The sequence below is a fragment of the Neofelis nebulosa genome, chromosome 3 (genome assembly GCF_028018385.1).
Source record: "Neofelis nebulosa isolate mNeoNeb1 chromosome 3, mNeoNeb1.pri, whole genome shotgun sequence".
NCBI lineage: Eukaryota > Metazoa > Chordata > Mammalia > Carnivora > Felidae > Neofelis > Neofelis nebulosa.
This window is the reverse complement of record NC_080784.1, coordinates 167,443,817-167,466,799: the sequence shown is the minus strand read 5'-3', so window position 1 is coordinate 167,466,799 and position 22,983 is coordinate 167,443,817. Positions and strand designations below refer to the sequence as shown.

The 22,983-nt window shown below is 36.0% G+C and overlaps 1 protein-coding gene and 1 long non-coding RNA gene across 2 annotated transcripts in view; one reads left to right on the top strand and one right to left on the bottom strand.

Moving 5' to 3' along the window:
* LOC131507633 (uncharacterized) overlaps window positions 1-1,775 on the bottom strand; it is a 41,443-nt gene extending 39,668 nt beyond the window's left edge. Inside the window, exon 1 of the long non-coding RNA XR_009259599.1 lies at window positions 1,674-1,775. This is a non-coding gene — a long non-coding RNA (uncharacterized LOC131507633). The remainder of the gene's footprint in view (window positions 1-1,673) is intronic.
* The window catches only part of GABRB1 (gamma-aminobutyric acid type A receptor subunit beta1), a 254,012-nt gene that overhangs the window by 113,957 nt on the left and 117,072 nt on the right, over window positions 1-22,983 (top strand). The gene's annotated exons all lie outside the window — the stretch shown is intronic.

Below are 22,983 nucleotides of genomic sequence, written 5' to 3'. Positions count from 1 at the left end.
TGATGGCAGATCCAAAGACAAGAAGATGGTTATGCAGCAGATCTTAGTGATTATGAATAAGGGGTCAAGCCTAGGAATCAATTCAGAGTAAAAGATTAGAGGGGCACCTGGGTGGCTCATTCAGTTAAGTGTCTGACTTTGTCTCAGGTCATGATCTCATGGCTCATGAGTTTGAGCCCTCTGTCTGGCTCTGTGCTGACAGCTCAGAGCCTGGATCCTGTTTCAGATTCTGTGTCTCCCTCTCTCTCTGCCCCTCCCCACCTTGTGCTCTGTCTCTCTCTGTCTCTAAAGAATTAATAAACATTAAAAAAATGTTTGGGAAAAAAAAAGAGTAAAAGTTTAGAAAAGGAGACACAGCTTCTGAATGGCACCGTATTATACAAACTCTTTATCTTTTATTGTGGCCAAATATTTTTTCTTACTTATTTATTTTTTTCTTATTAGCTGAACTCTGCACCCAGTGCATATCTTTATGAACTTCAGTTTAGTGGTGTTGTTTCCTACACACTAGTCATTTCTAACTATTCAGTCCACAAAATTCATACTAGTCCTCAACACCTTACTATGTGGGCAATAATATCTGTAATTTTTATTTCCCTTCTTCTAATCAGGAAATTATTTTCATTTTTCTCTTAATAGAGTTTGTGTTATATAATCCTGAGTTATGTATATTAATTTTTCATGCAGCATTAAGATTGCTTTTTCTAAGAAATCCTAAAGACCAGAGCTAAAGTGGTTTCCTAGCTGTGTTCTCTCATCAAGATGCTATAACCAAAGCTAAAGGGCAACCCATGCTTGGTATTTCCTCTTGGTTCTTGTCAGTTCTTTGAATCTCAATGTCCTAAAGATTGGACTGTAAAAGTACAAAACAGTTTCATAATTAAATAAAGGTATCCTCAGAGCAAGCAGAGGCAAAATAAAACTTTAATCCTGTTGTGAAGAAAAGAGATAATTGGTTTCAAAAGTACATTAACAAGAAAATGTAACACAACAGTACTTTGTAAGATGTGTCACATAGTAACATTTTAGAATGGACGGCAGAGGTTGGAAGTCCACATTCTGTGAAAAAAAGGTCTCTACCGTCAGCATGTAGGTCTGCCTTTTTCTGGAAATGTCTCATATAGTTTCCAACACAATGTGAGAGTAGCTACAGAGAAGGTTTCATTCTAGTTTCTGAAATAACAGCCCTAATTTTTAAAAATTGAGGTTATGGAAATAAATGATGTACCGTAAAACTTGGGAACATGTACAGAGTAAGGGTTGTAGCTGACCTGTATGCTATGCTCACTACTATCACAGACCCTTGACTTTCATGAGGGGCATATGGTCCCCGGTTCTTGGAAAGATAGAAGCTTGTTTTTCCCCAGAACACATTCCCATGAGAGTCTCATGTTTACTATGCATAACATGATTGTAACAGCTTTATTTTTTATTCAGGCAGCAATTTTTTTAATTGACTAGGAACTCACTAAAATGGTTTTAAAACCAATGGGTACATTTCCATATGTAGTATATGATAGATTATTTCACAACTTATTACAAGCATCTGATTACTTCTACTTTTCTCTTTTAGTTTATCCAAAGTATATGCTATCAAAAAACAAACAAACATACAAACAAAACACAAACAAAAAGAACCCCAAAGTATATACTATCTAGGTACAAAATATTACCTTCTTAGACCTCCTCACTTTCTCTTTGTTTCCTTCATCAGCACCAACAGAGGAAGGTTGGCTTGCATAGGGGTTAGGGGCTGGACTCCAAGTCTAACTCTAAGTCCAAATTCCTATACCGGCATTTCCCAACTGTGTGACCTGAGCAGGTTCACTCTTTTCATTCATCCTGAATTCCTGATGTCTGAAAAAATCTACATTTTAGGCTGGTTGTGAGGACTAAATGAGATGTACAACATTATAACATGCCTAATACATAGTTAATAATTGTGTGATTTCTTTGGAGGTCCATATTTCACCCACCCACCCCCAAAACAGTTTTCCTTTACTTCTGTTAAAATAGTATTTTGTGGGGCGCCTGGATGGCTCAGTTGGTTGGGCATCCAACTTTGGCTCAGGTCATGATCTCACAGCTCATGAATTCGAGCCCCGCATCAGGCTCTGTGCTGACAGCCCAGAGCCTGGAGCCTGCCTCAGATTCTGTGTCTCCTGCTCTCTCTGCTCCTCTCTTGCTCATGCTCTCGCTCTCTCTCTCTCTCTCTCTCTCTGTCTCAAAAACATAAATAAACATTAAAACAAATAGTACTTTGCACTGAGATTCATTTGCTAGGAGAAAGGGAAGAAATAAATCAACTAGTCTTCGTCACTACTTAATTTCCAACATAGGTGATTTAAATTTGTGCTTCAGCTCAATTACAAATGAACAGCTGAAATGAACCCTTGTCATTACTGGAAATGAGCCAAATTAAGTTATGAAATCCGTGAAAACCTTTATCATGAAGCACAGAGGGTAATCTTATTTTTTTGACCTATTGGTTATATCAACAGAAGGCTCAGGGAACAGATCCATTTATTGATACCCTTCTCTCAGCCTACACAGTTCCATCCTCAACTAGTCATTCCCTTCCTACACAGACTAAACAAACACACTGCATCTTCCTTAAAGTTTACAGCAAAGGGACATCATTTTGCCTCCCTTGCGGTATATGCATCATCTTATTTGATACACTCATTGGGAAATTGTCATATATTGCACTCATTTTATTTATTCACATACATATGTGACATTTCCAATAAAATTTTATTTCTGCTTATATCCTTCAGCAATTTCCCATTGCCTGCAAAATAAATTCCATGTTTCCACACAAAGTTCTCTTTATATTTATCTCTTACCCTTGTTTGGCTTCTGGCTGAAGCAGAACTTTTCAAGTTCCCTGATATAATCTGCATATACTGTATTCAATTGTACTGTGAAAATAAGAAAACAAACAATATATATGAAACCCAGAGGAAGTGTTGAGAAAGGAAGGAGCTTGTGAAACATAGGCAGAATTCATAAGATGTGCTTAATATGGACAATAAATTAATAACACCTATGATGAACCAAAGAAAAAATAAATAGAAAAATATGATGGAACAAACAAGAATGTTTACTTACAGAGAGAAATAGGGAAAGAAAAAAGTCTTGGTCATCAACTGACAACCATATATGACAACCCCAATTCTGGCCACACATTGGTGACACCCAAGAGCCCCAGTTCTGGCCCCACACATGTTCTATTCAAGAAATACAAATAAAATACATGGCTGTTCAAGGAGCTAATTATCAAGACTCAGCTATGGTTAGATCTAATTGTTTTTATATCTCTCCCTACATTTCAGTGGCTCAGAGTACCTTCTGTGGGCTACCTTGCTTAAACCTCAACTCTAGCCCTGGTAATCACACCATCACTGGAAAGTCTGAGTCGGCAAAGAAATAAGAGGGCATATGAACACTGTGTGTCCCAGAATTTAGGTGATGAGATTCTTATACTTAATTGTACCCTATTCTAAGTGTAGGTTGTCCCATTTGTTTTGCCTTACTGCCTTACCGTACCTTGACTTAATATGTCAAGTATTTAAGTATTTTGATTTGGTCTGTGAAACTTTGTGTTCCATGACCTCTGGGAAGTTTGTTTATTTGTGTGTTTAGAATGTACCAAAGAAGCAAGATTTCTCACATGACACTTAACCACATCAGGTTCTTTCACATGTTTTTTGCACATATTTTTTTGCATTTCTATTCTTTTAATTTATTTTTTTAATCTACATTCAAGTTAGTTATCATAGCTTTTTGCATATATTTTATTCTCCATACCTAAAATGCCACTTCTCTACATCTTTCCTTTGAATAACTGCTTATGCCTTAAAACCCAGATCACACTAGTCCTACTTTTATTTTTCTTAATTTTGTTTGATGTTTATTTATTTTTGAGAGAGAGCTAGACAGAGTGCCAGTTAGGAGAGGCAGGGAGAGAGACACACACACACAGAATCAGAAGCAGGCTCCAGGCTCTGAGCTGTCAGCACAGAGCCCGATGGGGAGCTCAAATCACAAACCATGAGATCATGACCTGAGCCGGAGTCGAACACTTAACTGACTGAGCCACCCAGGTGCCCCTTGTCCTACTCTTAAAGTCTTTCTATCTGTGCCCTTTGTTAAGTAGCTTTTAAATGGATGCCAATGATTCCTACCTTCTGGTATTCCCATCATGTGTAATTCTCTTCCCTTGAGTGCGTCTGTACCCGGACACTCACTTTAAAGGTATAGAATGGAAGCAAACATGATACGATGTCACTTCTGAGATTAGGTTTCAAAAAGACTCTTGCTTCCATCTATCTGGCTATTTCTTTTTTGCTTTTGCTTTTTGGCTTTTTTGGCTATTTCTCATTTGTTCTAATGGAAGCCATTTGAAAGTTGCCCTATGGAAATGCCTATTTGGCAAAGAATAGAGGGAGAGCTCCAAGTAACAGCCAACAATGTGGCACCAGTCCAGCAGCATGTATGGAACCAAATCCTATTAGCAACCACGTGAGTGAGCTCGAGAGCTTTCAGATAAGACCATAGTCCCAACACCTTGACGGCAACTTTGTAAAAGGCCCTGAGGCACAGGCACCAAATACATCAGGGTCCACAAAATCTATGAGATAACAAAGGTTTGTAGTTTTAAGCTGCTAAATGTGGGGTGCAGCAATAGATAGCTAGTACATTTCTTGCACACATATCTATATTAGTACTAATCACAGAGCACTGATGTAATATGTCTATACGATCCATGAGATTGTTTACACCTTAGAGACAGAACTTCTATCTTAGTGGGGCACCTGGGTGGCTCAGTAGGTTGAGCACCCAACTTTGGCTCAGGTCACGATCTCACAGTTCGTGGGTTCGAGCCCCTCATCAGGCTCTGTGCTGACAGCTCAGAGCCTGGAGCCTGTTTCAGATTCTGTGTCTCCCTCTGTCTCTGCCCCTCCCCTGGTAGCATTCTGTGTGTGTCTTTCTCTGTCTCTCTCACAAATAAATAAACATTTTTTTTAAATTAAAAACAAAAGAACTTCTATCTCAGTGATGTTTTCCAAGAGTCTGGAAGCTCTTGGAATGTAGTAGTTCCATGACTAAGATGTTTAGTGATTTGGAAGCTCCTTGTAGTAATCAATTAAATCATTATAATAATTCCAAGCATTATTGAACCCTTGACCCTCCAGGCAATTTTCTAAATGCTTACAGGTATTATTTTATTCAATCCTAGGAAGGAGAAAACTGAGTCACAGAGAAGTCAGGTAACTTGCCCAACATCAATAACTAAAGGAGGCTGGCTATGAACAGGAGCAAACTACCTAGAGCTTACATTCTTACACAAAGATTACATCCATATCTCATATTTCTAATATTATATTCAACTTATATACATATTACATGTTTTTGTTTCACATGCACAAACACAGTACCTTGCATAGAAAGGATCGATAAATATGAATGAGTAAATGAGTGAGTGAAGGAATCAACACCAGAGATTTTTTTTTTTTTTCTGGCTGAGTTTTTATCTTCTGAGCTAAGGGGACATGCACATCTGCAATGGAGGAATTCTTTGACTCTTCCCTGAGGATCCATTATCATCTGTGATGATGTGAAACCGACACCATCAGTCCGCAGAGACCCTTTCAATTCCCCATTCTGTCTGAGTGAAAACTGGAGAAATGCCACATTGTCAAGGGCCTTTATTTCTGCCAGTGTTTGTTTTCGTTTTGAAACTATTATTTTAAATGAGCTCATTCAGGACAAAAAAAGTCCTCTCTCTGAAATAAGATCCAACTGACATACAACAGTCTTATTACATCATAGTTATAATTCAAATCCAAAATGGTAATCCCAAATCAAAGACTCTGCTGCTATATTGTTGTGATAGGTGGGGGGAGATTTCTCATGCATTATAACAGACCAAATAGAGGTGAACAACCTACACATTCTGCTTTCAACCTTCAGCCTGCATTCTGGGAAAATTATTTCACCGCCCAGAACTCCTTTATCTATTGTTCTTTTATCCATGCTCACTAAGGTAGATTAGCCTCTGCCTAAAACAGTATATGCCTTATTTTTAGGAGTTTAGTCTATCAATGGATAGATTGAGCTGTCAAAATTCTGGATGAATACTAGCTAAGCAGTGGAAGTCCAAGTGTGCTACCTTACAGTTTGCTAGCCTCATTACCTCTCTATATAGAAGAGGTTGGTAAGTTTAATCATAACAAGACACAAACTATCCAAACACCTGACCCTACCACTGCCTCAATTATTTCTAGCCTTGGCACTTTTGTAGAGCCCTACATTTAAGTTATTTTATAGTTTTGTACTACCCAGAAGAAGAAATGAGATAACAATGAATATTGATGGCCTCCAGGAGGTGGGACTCGGGGAAAGGAACTTCAGGGTCTGGCACTCAGGGAATGGAGCTCAGGGAATGAGGTAAAGAGAATTGGGCTCAGGAAATGGGGCTCAGGGAATAGGGTTCAGGGAATGGGGCTCAAGGAATGAGACTCAGGCAACGGGACACGAGAATGGGACTCAGGGAATAGGACTCAAGAAATGGGGCTCAGAGAATGGTGATCAGGGAATGAGACTCAGGGAACAGGGCACAGGAAATGTGGATCAAGAATGGGACTAGGGGAAAGGGGCTCAAGGCATGGTTTTCATGGAATGGAGCTTAGGGAATGAGATCAAGTAATGTTACTTCTTAAGGGAATGGGGCTCAGAGACTAGGACTCAGCTGTGCTGAGATTAGCAAAATCTAGCAAATGATGTATATGGTCTTCAAAAGCAGTTGGAAATGCTGAAACGTTGTTATCTCTACTTTGCAGTATTGTCTGAGAAGTAGGTCTCAGTAGCACACATGGGGCCAGAATAGGACCTTACTGTCTAGAAGCTGCTGGATTAATATTCATGAAGTGAGGTTGTGGGGAAGTAAACACTTCAAATAATAAATGAAATTATGACTGAAAATAGTATTATTGTTAGTGCTTAATATCTCCAGGTAAAGCACAATCAGGACTCTGATAAAATAGGAAAACTACAGAAAGTTACTTGGTAAGAGTCAGTGTTTTTCCTAAAGTTCATATACGTGATGGAAAACAAGAGCACTTACAAGTTTCCAGAGACTTTTCATAAAGCCTACACTACTTGAAATATTTAAATTAATAACATTTTACCTATACAAATTTACTTGGGGCAGAATGAACATATCTTCTTGATAACTCCTCACATGCAATTCTTACAAAGTACTTTGTGATTGTTTTCAAGGGCTGTCTCGGAAAACCAAGAGATAGTTTTACATGTAAAAGGTACAATAGATATAGATGTAAAGGTGTTGGTGTTGGTGTAGGTGTCGATATGGATGCAAATATATGTGATCTGATTTCAGAATAGTAGGTCAAGGGAGCCTGGGTGGCTCAGTTAAGCATCTGACTTCAGCACAGGTCTGGTCTCACAGTTTGTGGGTTCAAGCCCCATGTTGGGTTCCGTGCTGACAGCTCAGACCCTGGAGCCTACTTTGGACTCTGTCTCCTTCTCTCTTTCTCTCTCTCTCTGCCCCTCCCTCACTCGCACTGTGTCTCTCTCTTTCTCAAATATAAATAAACATTTTTTAAAAATTTAAAGAAAATAATAACAAGTCAAAAGAGTTGTCAGAGATTTGAACGTTTGATTAAGATTGGGTCATGGGTGCCAGCTTTGTTTTTATTTTCTTTCTTAAATAATCAAGGATGTATTAAAGTAAATATAAAGCACAGAAAAAGAGGAGACATTATGTTTGCTATCTAAGAAGCCATATACATAGAAGACAAAGAATAATCTTCACATTGGAGGAAAAGGCATTACAGTAAATCAATAAGCAAACCCATGTACGTTAGTTAAACTTTGCTAAAATTTTAATGCATTTCATAGCTTATTGTCAGACCCAGGTATTATAACTCAAGGCGATATAATTTATTTCCCAAGTGTGTTCTCTGTCATATTTTGGAACATACATTCTCTTCACTTTAGTACAATGCTTTTTTATTAGGGGGTCTATGCAGTCAGAACTATTTTTATAATAACATTAAGATGCTGGGGCGCCTGAGTGGCTCAGTCGGTTAAGCCGCCTACTTCGGCTCAGGCCCTGATCTTGCCGTTTGTGAGTTCGAGCTCTGCGTCGGGCTCTGTGCTAATGGCTCAGAGCCTGGAGCCTGTTTCAGATTCTGTGTCTCCCTCTCTCTGACCCTCCCCCGTTCATGCTCTGTCTCTCTCTGTCTCAAAAATAAATAAACGTTAAAAAAAAAAGATGTTAAAATGCATTCATCATTGCTCTATTAAAATAAATCAATAAATATATAGTAAATCGTTTTTCAGTTTTAATTTCAAATGTGGTAAACATTGACATTTAACAGCATAAATGTATCAGAAGACCAAAATATTTGAGAATCACTTAAGGCTTTAGGCTAAAACTATCTTTTTTTTTTTTTCTTGGATAGTGAAGACACAAATACAGGTGTATTTCTTTGCCTCTATTACTCCCAGGATAGTCTCAGCTAGTACTTTATTTTAAAAAAATACTGGAAACCAATTTGACAATAAATTTCATATATTGAAAAAAATAAAAAAAATTAAAAAATAAAAATAAAAAAATAAAAAAATACTAATGTACTCAAAGCATAAGAGACTCTTAAAAACTGAGAACAAACTGAGGGTTGATGGGGTGTGGGGGGGATGGGTGATGGGTATTGAGGAGGGCACCTTTTGGGATGAGCACTGGGTGTTGTATGGAAACCAATTTGACAAAAAACTTCATATATTGAAAAAAAATGAAAAAATAAAAATGAGAACAAAGAGAGACAGAAATTAAAAAGAAAAACCTGCTCTCAGTGTATATAATCCAGCTATATTAAAGATTGATCCAAATAAAATCTCTATTAATTGAAAAAATACATAAATAAATAAATAAATAAATACTAATGTACTTTATTGAAAAAAAAAAACTAGGCTATGGAAAACTATCTATCTGACATAAGTATTTCAGCAGACTAGCAGAGCTCATGAACACACATAACACAAATTTTTGCAGACATACACATCCTTTTAATATTTTTCTGAAGTCGCGAAAATAAACACTATCATTAACATCCTCAAAGCTATGGCCAGTTCATAGCATAAAAAAGTAAGAAGCAAAGGTATATAAATTTAAAATTATGCTCAGTAATCAATGTTTAAGTATTCTACTTACTTAGAAATTATTGATAATGAGGGGCGCCTGGGTGGCGCAGTCGGTTAGGCGTCCGACTTCAGCCAGGTCACGATCTCGCGGTCCGTGAGTTCGAGCCCCGCGTCAGGCTCTGGGCCGATGGCTCGGAGCCTGGAGCCTGTTTCCGATTCTGTGTCTCCCTCTCTCTCTGCCCCTCCCCCGCTCATGCTCTGTCTCTCTCTGTCCCAAAAATAAATAAAAAATGTTGAAAAAAAAAAAAAAAAGAAATTATTGATAATGATTATCCATTAGTTAATTTAATATCTAAGACTTTACAGCAGATATCATGAAAATTATCTTTATACTGACGTGTTACAAAACATAATTGCTGTTAAAGTTTGCCAGAATTATGATCCAATTTATTTGAACACAAATTTACATTTTTTTCATAATCTTAAATATTATACAACATGAATGTTAGCATATTTGATCAGTTAACCTGTATGAGTTTAGGGAAAGCAAACCAAAGTACAAAAAAATGTATGCTTTCATTTTACTTAATATTGATAAAGCAGAAAAGGCATAGCTGTTTTATATTAAACTGAAATTATTAAGCTAAATCCATTTACCAAAGATTTATCTTAATTAGATGAACTTAGATCCTTAAAATGTTTCTGTGCTTGCTTCTTTTTTTTTTTTAAAAAGTGTTGATTTATTTATTTTGAGAAAGAGAAAGAGAGCATGTGGGAGAAGCAGAGAGAGTAAGAGAGAGAGAATTTCAAGTAGGCTCCACATTGTCAGTGCAGAGCCTGATGCAGGACTCAAATTCTCCAACCGTGAGATCCTGACCTGAGCCAAAATCAAGAGTCAGACATTCAGCTTACTGAGTCACTCAGGCACCCCTGTGTTTGTGTCTATAAAAATATATTTTGTTTATACTCAGGTTTATCTTCAGATAGTATATATCTTTTGCCTTTTTACTAAAGAAAATATTTCATTTAAAGATATTTAACGAATATCTTTAAAATATTAAAATACTAAAATTTAAAATATTAAATTTAAAATATTAAAATTTAAAATATTAAAATTACCATTTTCCTTATTTTTTAGCAATTTAGGAATATTTGATTTTTATTAGCACTTATTTAAATAAACCAATCAGGACATATTAAAGGCTTTATAATCTAATTTATTAATACTTTCCTATAATAAAAGGTAAAGGCCCTTCTGAATTATACATACAAAAACACAAAAATGATTATAAATTTAGATCTATACATTTGCCACAGGTCAATAAGGAATATAGAAACACAGAAATTCATGGTCCAGACATCAAACAGTTCCTTTCCATTGCACTGGGCACAAGATTCTTAATTAACTTGAGCTCAAAATGGACAAATAGATAAAACAAACAAAAAGGCTAATAAACCAGACTCTCTGGTGTCTCTCATCCAACAGAGTATAGAACTCTAACTCTATAATCCATTAACCCATTTACAGAAATCATTAAAAGGTCAGACTGTGAAAGCAAATTCTCAATCGCTGCTATCACCAAGGGAATAACATAACTGGCAGTAAGCAAACCAGAAACAAAAACAAACAAAAAACCAGTATGGAGGATAAAAAGAGAATCAGAGTCAGCAAAGTTAAATTTTTGGATTTCACCTTAAAATGAATCAATAAATATATATTTCACCCCTGCGAGTCAAGAAATATACATACCTGAGCTTAAGTCACCTATAAGATAACACTTTTTCTGGTAACACATTTTACCTGGCTCTGTTAGGTAAATCCACTGGTCATCTTGATAGATTACCTCCAAAACTGTTAAAGGAAAATAATTTCAAAAATAAAAAATCATAGAATATGAAACAAAAGTGTCAAACATTTCGACAACTCAATTAATGACAGAACTAGTAAGATATTACATGTAGTTCAAAGGGGAATCCAAGGAGAAAATATAGTGAAAAGACATATCATACTGAAAAGAATTTACAGATAGATGCAAACTGGCAAAATTAGCCAATTATCCAGGCAATAATTAATTACCATTGCACTTCAATGGATAAGAATTCTTCACATTGTTATTTCTCTACAGCATACAGAGTTGCAAAATAGCTGTTAGGTAATGAAAAGTGAGATAATCCTCACCATTAGACAAAACATCTAATAATCTTTCTGATTCATTTAAAAATCTTTCATAAGTTTCCCTACACAGTAAGAGGTAAAGGGCTTTTTGAATTACATATACAAATGCACATAATTTACACATGTTTGTAAATTCAGATATATGCTTTTGCCACAGGTCCAGAGTCAACAAAGAAATGCAAAACTATGGTCATCATATGACTTCCTCCTCTAACAAGAGAGATTTCTCTTCTGACCCAAAAACAATTCCCAACATAGAGGGATACTATGAAGATTTGGGGAGATAATATGAGCAAAGTGCATACTGCTTTTCCTTCTCATATTTCTATGCACAGTATTAAATACAACATGTAAATTTCTCTATTAAATAAAGCAATTTCTTTGTATAAGATTTGAATTTGAAATATTGAGAAATGATTCTTAAGGGGGAGATGTTAATTACACTTTCTGCTATTATATCACTATATTATCAATTATAGGATTAATAATATTATATTATTATATACAATATTATATAAGTCCTAAATGTTTTATATATGAATATTTCCAATGTACCATTTATTATAATATTATTGGCAATTATTAGCCCAAGGTTCATAAATACTAAACTAATAAACTACATTCAAATATTTTAAAATATGTAAAACTCAAGACTCCTTTACTATGAGGCATCAGGCTATTTAAACTCAAATTATTACATATGTGGAATACTCAAAATTAGGTTCTATGTGTTTATTGTGAAATATTTTCTTAATAAGTAATTATAATTTAAGAACGATTTATTGGTGACGCACCTGGCTGGCTCAGTCCAAAAGGCATGCGACTCTTGGTCTCAGGGTCATGAGTTCTAGTTCTATGTTGAGCGTACAGTTTAAGAATAAGATTTATTGGGTACAGCGTTTTGAATTTACCTAGCAGGCTAATGGTCTCTACTAAAATGTAGTTCTAATTTAGGCAGTTGTTCGACTATAGGACTGAACCATTTAAACAATAAAGGTACTAAAACAGTCTTTTGTCACAGTAATTATTTATCAGGTTTCACTGGAACATTCAGGTTTCCATAAACCTAAAAATGATATTAATGAATCTTATTACTCTTGGGGTTAATGGTGAGAGAAATCTCTTTATGTTTAATGTAACATAAGCAAAGCTATATGTATAATTTCCCTTGTTTAGGAGAAAATATTTTGACTTCAAAATCCGTATATGTAAGCAGGTATCCCTTTTGAGTCCAGTATATTTAGAGGTTTTGGGGTTTTTTAATTTTTTAGTTTGAGGGGTGGTGGTGAGAGAGGGTATACTAGAAGAAATGTACATTTATTTACTCTCAATTTCCAGCAACTAATACTTCCTTTGTTTAAAAAAGAAGGACTACTGGGGCGCCTGGGTGGCTCAGTCGGTTGAGCGCCCAGCTTTGACTCAGGTCATGATGTCATGGTTCATGGGTTCGAGCCCTGCGTCAGGCTCTGTGCTGATGGCTCAGAGCCTGGAACCTGCTTCAGATCCTGTGTCTCTCTCTCTCTCTCTGCCCCTCCCCTTCTCACGCTCTGTAGCTCTGTCTCTCTCACTCTCTCAAAAATAAACATTAAAAAAAATTTTTTTTAAAGGAAGGACTACTCTGCAGGGCACCTGGATGTCTCAGTCGATAAGCAGCTGACTGTAGATTTTGGCTCAGGTCATGATCTCACAGTTCATAAGTTCAAGCCCCACATGGGACTCTGTGCTCACAGCACGGAGCCTACTTGGGATCCTATGTCTCCCTCTCTCTGCCCGTCTCCCACCTCAAAAATAAATAAGTGTTAAAAAAATAAAAGAAAGGATAACTCTGAAAAAGTACTTCTGTGAATTATGTAATTTGACTGCACTTGTGCTTTAAGAAATTAATCACAGCCTTCTCTAGGTATAACTAATAATTAAGGATTCCAGTGTAAATAGAGAGAAACATAGTAAAATGTGCATTGCCAGTATTCAATGGAGAATAATGATGGTAGTAGAATTACAGATATGCTATTTATACATAATTTACATACATAAGAATAACATCGTGTTAGTTCTTGTTACAAAATATTTTTAAGTTTCTTTCTTTATGTCCATGTACACTTCACTTCTAGATTGTCCAAATATTCCTTCATTTTTCTTCAGTTTTTAAATTGAAAAATAAGCCAGACAACAAAACTTACTAATTATTAATTGCCTAGGAAGTTGGCATTCTAATGAAACAGATGAAAATTTAATATTTTAATGATTAAAAGCAAAAACCTTCTCATGCCAAGTAAATTCTTCCTTTTCACATAGAAAAGTCCAGCCCCTAATCCACTCACCAATCACGAGAGAGAAATCTGACACAGATTAACCACGGAAGTCCCCTTCCATTCAGCCATTTAATAACGACAGTCCCTATGCTATGCCTAGAAAGAAATCCAACATTTTGTTGAGGCCCTAGTGTGCATAAGTTCTCTTAGTAGCAAGAGAAGGGGGCTTATGGGAACCTATGTTTACGTTTGGACTATTTAATGCAAATATTAATGTTATGGCCACTCTTTGCTCACATGACCTCTAAAAACCCTAACAGATGAGACATCCTATGGTACGGGGTTCAATTTAAGGATACATTAAAGCAGCTTCGTGGCCCTAGAAATTATCCAACTGACAACAGCCTCTGGATGTTTAGCAAAGGCACCCAAATGATTTTTCAATAAGAAATTGAACCGGTCGAGGGGAAAAGGATCTTCATTTTAAGTCTGTATTCCAAGGTATACCAAATCTGTATTGGTGCAGCCTTTTAATAAAGACAGCATGGTGGTCTTTTTCCCTCTTCTCTAGAGAAGCAATGATTTGCATGTTTCCTGAAGTTACATATTAATTCCATTAATTTACCCCTCAATTCTGTGCCAGACACTGGGCTGGACACTGGTAAACGAATCATTAAGAGGTGAGTTCTCTTGTGGCACTTACCATCTATCTATTCAAGCAGCTACACACAAAAAACAAGTAATCAAACCAACAGACATATAATTGCAAATTGTGATGAAAATTTGAAGAAATATATATATATATATATATTTCATGTATATATATATTTCATGTATATATATATTTCATGTATATATACTTGTGTATACATGTATACACTTGTGACATGTGTATACATGTATATACATGTATATTTCATGTATATATATATATATATATATTTCATGTATATATACATGAGGAAATCTGTACAAGTTGATAGATCTCTTAAATGAAAGGACTCATTTCAGATTATAATCATCATTCACTACTAAATGCCAGTTAGGTATAGAGAATGCGAGGGAAAGGTAAACTTTGTGTTCCTTTACTTTTTTAATGGTAATTCTAGGATAGGGAGAAGAAGGTGGCCATAGCTAGTTCAAAATAACATTTAAAATAAGAGCATAAGTGGGTTATTTGAAGATTTATCTGTTCAGGTATATAGACAAAGGAGGGAAAGGGAGGGGAGGGGGGGGAGGAAGGAAGAAGGGAGAGGAGAAAAGATGGAGGAAGGGTAGGCAAACTTTCAGAGATTGCTACAAGACCATCTCCATCCCATCCTATCTCCTCCTTCTTCTACCTCTCCCTGCTGAGACCCTACTATGCCAAAATTGCTATTTATTAATCCAAGGTATACATTTTTTAATTTTACTACATATGTACACACATGTGATTTCCTAAGGCATATAATTTGTTCTTGAAAAATCGTATTTTAAGTTTTTATTGAAATTCTAGTTGGTTGACCTACAGTGTAATATTAGTTTCAGGTATACAATATAGTGATTCGACCCTCCCATACAATACTTGGTGCCAATTACAACACATGCACCCCTTAGTCCCCATCACCTATTTAGCCCATCCCCCACCCACCTCCCTTCGGATAGCCACCAGAGTCCATTTCTTGGTTTCCACCCCCCTCTCTTTTTTTCCCCCTATGTTCATTTATTTTGTTTCTTAAATTCCACATATGAGTGAAATCATATGGTATTTGTCTTTTTCTGACTGACTTATTTGGCTTAACATAACACTCTCCATCCATGTCATTACAAATGGCAAGATTTCACTCCTTTCTTTGGCTGAATAATATTCCATTGCACACGTACCTTTTTGTAGGCACCTGTTCTGGTTTCACATTATGTGAGATATACCCATGTTTATACATGTAGATCTAGTTCATTCATCAACTGCTCTCAGGTAATCTACAGCATAGACACCTGAGTTGTGTATCCATTTTGCTTTGCCGGACAGTTTTGGTGTTTACCTGTTTTTGCTATTACACGGAGTCCTTGATAAACATCCCTACTTTTGTTCTCTTGTGTGCAAATGAGTAGACATCTAAAAGCAGAATGACTGGGTCTTACTAAACTCTCCAGAATTTAACTCTTTAACATTGTACTCACAATAAAATTAAAAAGAAAGAAACCTTATTTTATTCTATAGTTCCATTTTGGGAATTTATGCTTATAGAAGCACAGGGACATAGGAGCGCCTGGGTGGCTCAGTAGGTTAAGCGTCTGACTTCAGCTCAGGTCACGATCTCACGGTCCGTGAGTTCGAGACCCGCGTCGGGCTCTGGGCTGATGGCTCAGAGCCTGGAGCCTGCTTCTGATTCTGTGTTTCCCTCTCTCTCTGCCCCTCCCCCATTCATGCTCTGTCTCTCTCAGTCTCAAAAATAAATAAACATTAAAAAAAATTTGAAAAAATAAAGAAGCACAGGGACACAAATAATATTATTTTATTTATTATATTTTATGATTGCACTATCTGGAATGCTTCATCATTAACTTGGAAACATTAAATCCTCTTTCTATTTTTGTCTTTTAGAATATACAATCACCTCTCAATTAGCTTATTTTGTTTTTCACGTTTTTATTTAAATTTCAGTTAGTTAATAAACAGTGTAATATTAGTTTCAGGTGTAGAATTGAGTGATTCAACACTTCATGCAATACCCAGTGCTCATCACAGTAAGTGACTTCCTTCACCTCCATCACCTATTTAACCCATACCCCCCTCACCCACCTTCCCTCTGGTAACCATCAGTTTGTTCTCTATAATTTAGAGTCTGTTTCTTGGTTTTCCTCCCTTTTTTTTTCTCCTACCATGTTCGTCAGACATGGATAGAGCTAGAAAGTACTATGCTAAGCGAAATAGGCCAGTCAGCAAAAGACAATACCATATGATTTCCCTCATATGTGGAACTTAAGAATCGATTAGCTTAATTTTCATGGTGTTCATTATGAACCAACAAAAGCAGCATGGCTTTATTTGAGATTTTTATTTCTATAATTTACATTTGCCCCTCAAAAACTGTGCATAGTAAAACCATAAAAATACATGTCAACAAAGATATTAAGTTCCACATATATTTTTTCATCTAGTTAATTGAACAAGACAGCAGCGAAGTCACTCTATAAGCAGATTGTTCACTCCTGCTTGATATTTGGTAAAATTCCATTATTGGTCTTCTTTTAATCACAAATTTCTATAACACTAATGACTTTAGTTTCTAAAGAAAGAATGTGTCCAAATACATCTTTAAATAAATATAAAAAGATTTTACTGTGCTAGTAATCAAAAAATTAAAATAAAATTTAAAGTACCACTTTTCATCTGTTAACAAAAAGAATACGATATCCATTTGAGCAGTAGTATAGGGAAATTGATACTTTCTTGCACTACAACTTAGGACAATTCTTTAAGAAAGTATTTTGACCATATATATTATGAGAAGCCATAAAAATTTTCATATCTTTGGATACAGTAATCCTACTTACTATATCTCTATCCCAAAGAAATAATTCAAAATCTGGAAAAGCCATATATTCATGTGTTTATTTTAGCTTTATTTTAAACTCACTAGATTAAAAACCACCTAAATGTCCAACATAAAGTGTATTGTTTCCTAATGAAAAATTTGCAGTCCTGATGCCAAGGAGGAAAATGTTTGTAATATTAAGATTGAAGGGAAGAAAAGGGAATTCTAAACATGGTTTTACAAGTATGCAAAAAGCCCAAGGACATTGCAGGGGTGGTGGGGGGATAAAGCTAAATAACCATAATGTTTATAGTTGTCATGGTAAAAGTAATAGTTACCGACTAACTTCGGAATATTTTAGAAAATGTATTATGTATTTAAAAAGGAAAAGAATGGTGTCCCAAGCCCTGCTTTTCTTTTGAGATAGGGAGCTGGAAACTTTGCATACACTCCTGTCTTATTTATATTCATTTTTGGTTTTGCTTTTTTTTGTATTTTTTTCAACAGAAAGCCATTGTCCTAGGACACTGCAGTATTTTAATGTTTTATCACTCCTGAACTTTCTTTCACTCCTTCAGGAATACCATTTCAAGATTACTCGGATTACCTTTCAGTAAATGTCTGAGTCCTTTGTTTTGGTAGAAATCATCATGAGGCAAAGTGACAGAGCAGATTTGCAAATAAGTCAAAAAATTAATAATTGTAAAAGAAGATCTATAACTTTGCTTTACCTCCTAATTCTGTCTGACTCCTTGTTTAACTAACGTGCACTTTTTGATTACCAAGTCATGGCATTCCAGTCAAGGTAAACATCTGACTTTGACTTCAATTTTTAAGTTCCTTCTCATTGTTTAAGGGCTCGTTATCATCTTAATTCTTCACAGTTTGTCCACCACAGAACTTCCTGATGATCAAAATGATAATAAAAATGCTCTGATTTGGGGGAGGTAGCCATATTTTTTCAACACCTTAACACAGATGTCAGATAATTGTTGCTGAGGAATACTAAATATAATAGAAATTTAAAAGATGCTCTTACACTTCACAGTTATATGCATATAGTGATATAATTGGGAAAAACAGTCTGACTTAAACTCAGCCAGATACCTAAAGTAAAAGAAGACTGAGGTTGGCATAGCATCCTTGGCAAGGTTCTATTAATCACTATTGCCCTATTTTTACCTTTTTTGTTTCTCCCATGCCCTAGGACTCTCTTATTTATGAACAGCTTTTCATATTCACAAAATGGTTCATGAATCACCCTGGCCCAACAGAAATGAATAAAAATGAACCCATTTACACAACATTTGGTATATAGCTAATTACCAAAAAAACAACTGCTTGGGATTGCACTGAGAAGAGTGTCGTTAACATTCAGCAGTAAAAGTAAAAAACAAAGGGAGAAAAGAAAGCAAAAACCTGGAATCAAAAAATAAAAAGTAAAAATGTAGAAGTAACAATGAGAATGCTATTTAATTAGTGTGGATTTTTAAAAAGGTAACCAAAGAGTACTTAATGATGTCATCCAAGAGGAATGGTTAAGTACTATAACAAGATATCTACATTTCAAAATCTTGAATACGCATTAAAAATGTGTTCATGAAGACTATAAATGTATTATGAAAATTCTTACCTTTAGGTTAACCAAAAAACAGCAAATGAAATTTTTTTTATTTTTTTTTTCTAACATTTATTTATTTTTGAGACAGAGAGAGACAGAGCATGAATGGGGGAGGGTCAGAGAGAGAGGGAGACACAGAATCGGAAACAGGCTCCAGGCTCTGAGCTGTCAGCACAGAGCCCGATGCGGGGCTCGAACTCACGGACCACGAGATCGTGACCTGAGCCGAAGTCGGACACTTAACCGACTGAGCCACCCAGGCGCCCCGCAAATGAAATTTTTAAATACAGTGCAATCTCACTTTGCTAAACAATATACTTAGAAGAAAGGAAATTAATAAGATTGTGGTAATAAGATTATAGGTCATTTGCATTCTTTTATCTGTATTTTTCTATATTTCCCAGATGTTTTATTATGACCACACATTACTCATACAATATTTTTGTATCAGTAAACTTACATGTATTTATTTATTTATTTAGAAGCATATAGTTTAAAAGTAATAGCTAGAGTTAATTGAGTGACTACTATGTATCAATCACTGAACTTGTATGCACGTATAATAACCCTCTTCTCTTTCCTTGTTTCACACCACATCCGCTTCCATAACACCTCCATTCTTGGAACGTCACAAATCCAGGTTAAAGCATCTTTTGTCCAAATGGCCACCAACAAAATAAGCATAGGATTGAGCTCTATTCCTTGTGAATGATTTTCATGCTTTCTTGATAATATAAACATTTCTCTGATGTAAGTTATTCGGATTTCTAGAAAAATGGTGAAGATGGCTTACCCAAATGAGAAGTGAGCATACCATACATGGCTATTTTGTGAAACCAATTAACTGGCTCTATCTTCTATCTTCTAAGACCTGACAGTATACTAAAAACAACCCTCCAAAAATAAAAAAAAAAATTATGACAGGATGAAAGTGTAGCTGGATATTTTTAACTGCTATAGCCTCAATGCTCACAGGATTGCCTGATTCCTGTGCATCCTCTTTTATTTTTATACTCATTGATTGGTAAAGTATGTCTTGAATTACTGATAATTAATGAATACTACATATATACGGTAAGATCAGATCTTAATATTTTTTTACACTTATCTTACTGCCTATAAAAGAAATAAATAATTCCTACACTGAACCAATAGTTCTCTGCTTAGACTTATCTGCCCTGAATATAGTAACTAAAGAGAAAATAAACCTCAGGTCTTAAGTCTGGCATATCTGAATGTGAATCCCACTGTTACAATTTAGATCATGCAAACTTGGAATTATTTCTTAACTCCATCAGGTATCCATTTCTTTATCTCTGAAAATAGCATAAGAATTACATCAACATACTAAGGCAGTTGTAAATAATAAATCAAATAATGCATGTGTTGTAGTCAAAATAATGGTTCTCCAAAGATGGCCATGTCCTAATTCTCAGAACCTGTGAATATGTTACCTTACGAGTCAAGAAGACTTTGCTGGTGTGATTAATTTAAGGGTTTGAGATGACATTATTCTGGATTATCCGGATGGGCACAGTGTAATCCATAGAAGGGTTCTTATAAAAGGAAGGCAGGAGAGTTAGAGGGTGAGGGGATGTGAAGCTAGAAGCAGATGTTGGAATGATGGTCTTTGAAGATGGAAGAAGGTGTCATCAGGCAAGAAGTGTAAGCAGCCTTTAGAAGCTGAAAAAGACAAGAAAATGCTCCTCCTCTAAAGCCTCTAGAAGGAACAAAGCCCTGCTGAAACCTTGATTTTAAGACTTCTGACCTCCAGAATTGTAAAATAATAAATCTGTTGTTGTTTTAAGCCACTGAATGTTTGGTAACGAGAAAATAATAGAGTATGCATCAGAAACTAATACAGTATGCATGATGCTTAGCACAGTGTCCATTATGTAAGATTCCAGCATAATATTAGCTAAGATCAGCCTGCCTCTTGATCTAGGTAAGAGTAGCTTAAGTCTACAATCTATTATTTGTGGGAGTCCAGTGCCTTCCCAGGATTGCTGAATCTTCTCAAAGGGTTTTACACGATTTGAGCATCTAGGGCTTGGAATCTTGGCTCTCACTGAATTGTTTCAATTTATAGAGTACTGTTCCATGAATGCTGTCAAGATATGAATTCAGCCCCTTTCCAAGAATAAAAATAAAACATTTACATAAAGCTTTACTGTGTTTGTGTGTGTGTGTGTGTGTGTGTGTGTGTGTGTGTGTGTTAGTATTGGTTTAGGTAAATAGAGAAAAATTATCACGGTAATGCAAAACTGTTTTAATTGAATATTAAACATAACTGTTTTTTAAAATTTTGCTACTCCATCATTTTTCTTCCCCATGCTTAAATTACTCTTAAATCTCACATAGCAGTTTATCTCTTTTTATTTTCTCACCATTCATATCTCACACCCTCAGAATTTCATTTTCAAATACCAAAGCATTTTCTTAAACATGGTAGTCTACCTAAAATAAAACTTGGTGCCAGCTGTGAAGATAATACATATTCTTTTCACCACTCAGTGTTAGCCAAGGAAACAAATCTATATACTACCTGGTCATGACTCAGACTAACCCACCCATCTTCCCTCATCAGTTTCTTCGGGTGATATACCTAACATGGATTAAGGTGTAGCCCAGAGATCACAAAGACCATTCCTCAAACCAGCTTCACTAAGTGATAGTGATATCAACCTTATATCTGCTACTCACCACCAATCTCACCAATCTTAAGGCTGACTTTTTTTTTTCCTTTGTGGGAGAAAGAAAGAGAGTGTGAGCAAGGGAGGGGCAGAAAGAGAGAGAGAAAGAGCCCAGTCAGAGCCTGATACAGGACTCAATCCCTGGAATCATGACCTGAGCTGAAATCAAGAGTTGGACACTAAACCCACTGAGCCATCCAGACACCCCAAGGGCCACCATTTAGACTTAGCATTTTCAGGCTGCCTTTTCCCTCTCTTTCCTCATATTTTTTTTTCATGTAGAATCTATTAAATAGTAGAATTTTGCTCTACAGAGATCACACTCAAAACTTGGGAGCTCATCCCTATAGAACTGAAGATTACAGGAAAATCTCAATCATATGTACATATGTACAATTTGTTCATTGATTTGTTATTTGCAGAAGTGCCCTCTTCATATGTATACGTGGGCACTTGTGTGTGTGTGTGTGTGTGTGTGTGTGTGTGTATGACTGGATTTTAACGTATTTATAGGCCAGGACTTACTGGGTTGTGTTTTGTCAGCAATGAGAGCCATACAGCAATTAGATATCAAATATACATGATTTGCAATTACAGTGACTCTTAAGGTCAGTGACCATGCAGTATACACCTTAATAAATGAATACTACAGCAACGTGATTTCCATTCACTCTAAAGTCTCATGGGACCATAGTTTCTAACAGCCTGTTATAGTGTTCTGACCTAACCTTCAAAATGTCAATAAATTGGATTATAATGTAAGCCACTCCAAATGTCTTTGAAAAAAGACAGGTAAATGTTAAGCTGTCATGACTGTACCTCTGGGAAGTCTGTGTTCAGAAAAAGTTGATGCTTTTACGTTTAGCTGGTTCTACTCTATTGTACTTTCATTTACTATCAAGGAATAATAATGTTTTCACATATTCAGAATGAATAACCTGGGTGTTAAAAGTGAAAAACAAAATTCAAAAAAACACTTCAATGTTGAAGCCCTCAACCCATCCAGTTTCGTGATCTTTGACACCTTTGATTCCATGGAAGATTTAGACTATCAGGCTGCTTGAGCCACAGTGTGAGTCCACTTCCGTGTGGACGTGTTAATCACTTGTGGAGGTGACTAACCACTACTGAGCAATTACATTCAGCAAAGTGAACAAATGGAAACATAGGGAGCAGTCATTCTTAGAGACTCTCATTGCTGCTTTGCACCCAGAAGACAGAACGGCTGAGCAGAAATCTGCCCAGGGACATCTCTCTTTTTATTGATGATCCTGGGAATTCTTGCTCAGCAATTTTTTTCTTACAAAGGGCTAAGGGCACTCAGCCTCAGCTCACTTAGCCATAAGTATTACAAAATCTGGAAATGCCAAACCCTTAAGTTAGCGGAGACCAACACTCGGTTGCATACATTTCTACAGATCACACCCTAAATTTATGAGTAACTGCTTGCATAGAGGTCCCTGTCTGAGCCTCAGTGATTCCTCCCTTCTTAGATAAGAGACCCTTGGTGGGGGGGGGGGGGGGGGGGAGTGACAATATTTGTATGAGTGCA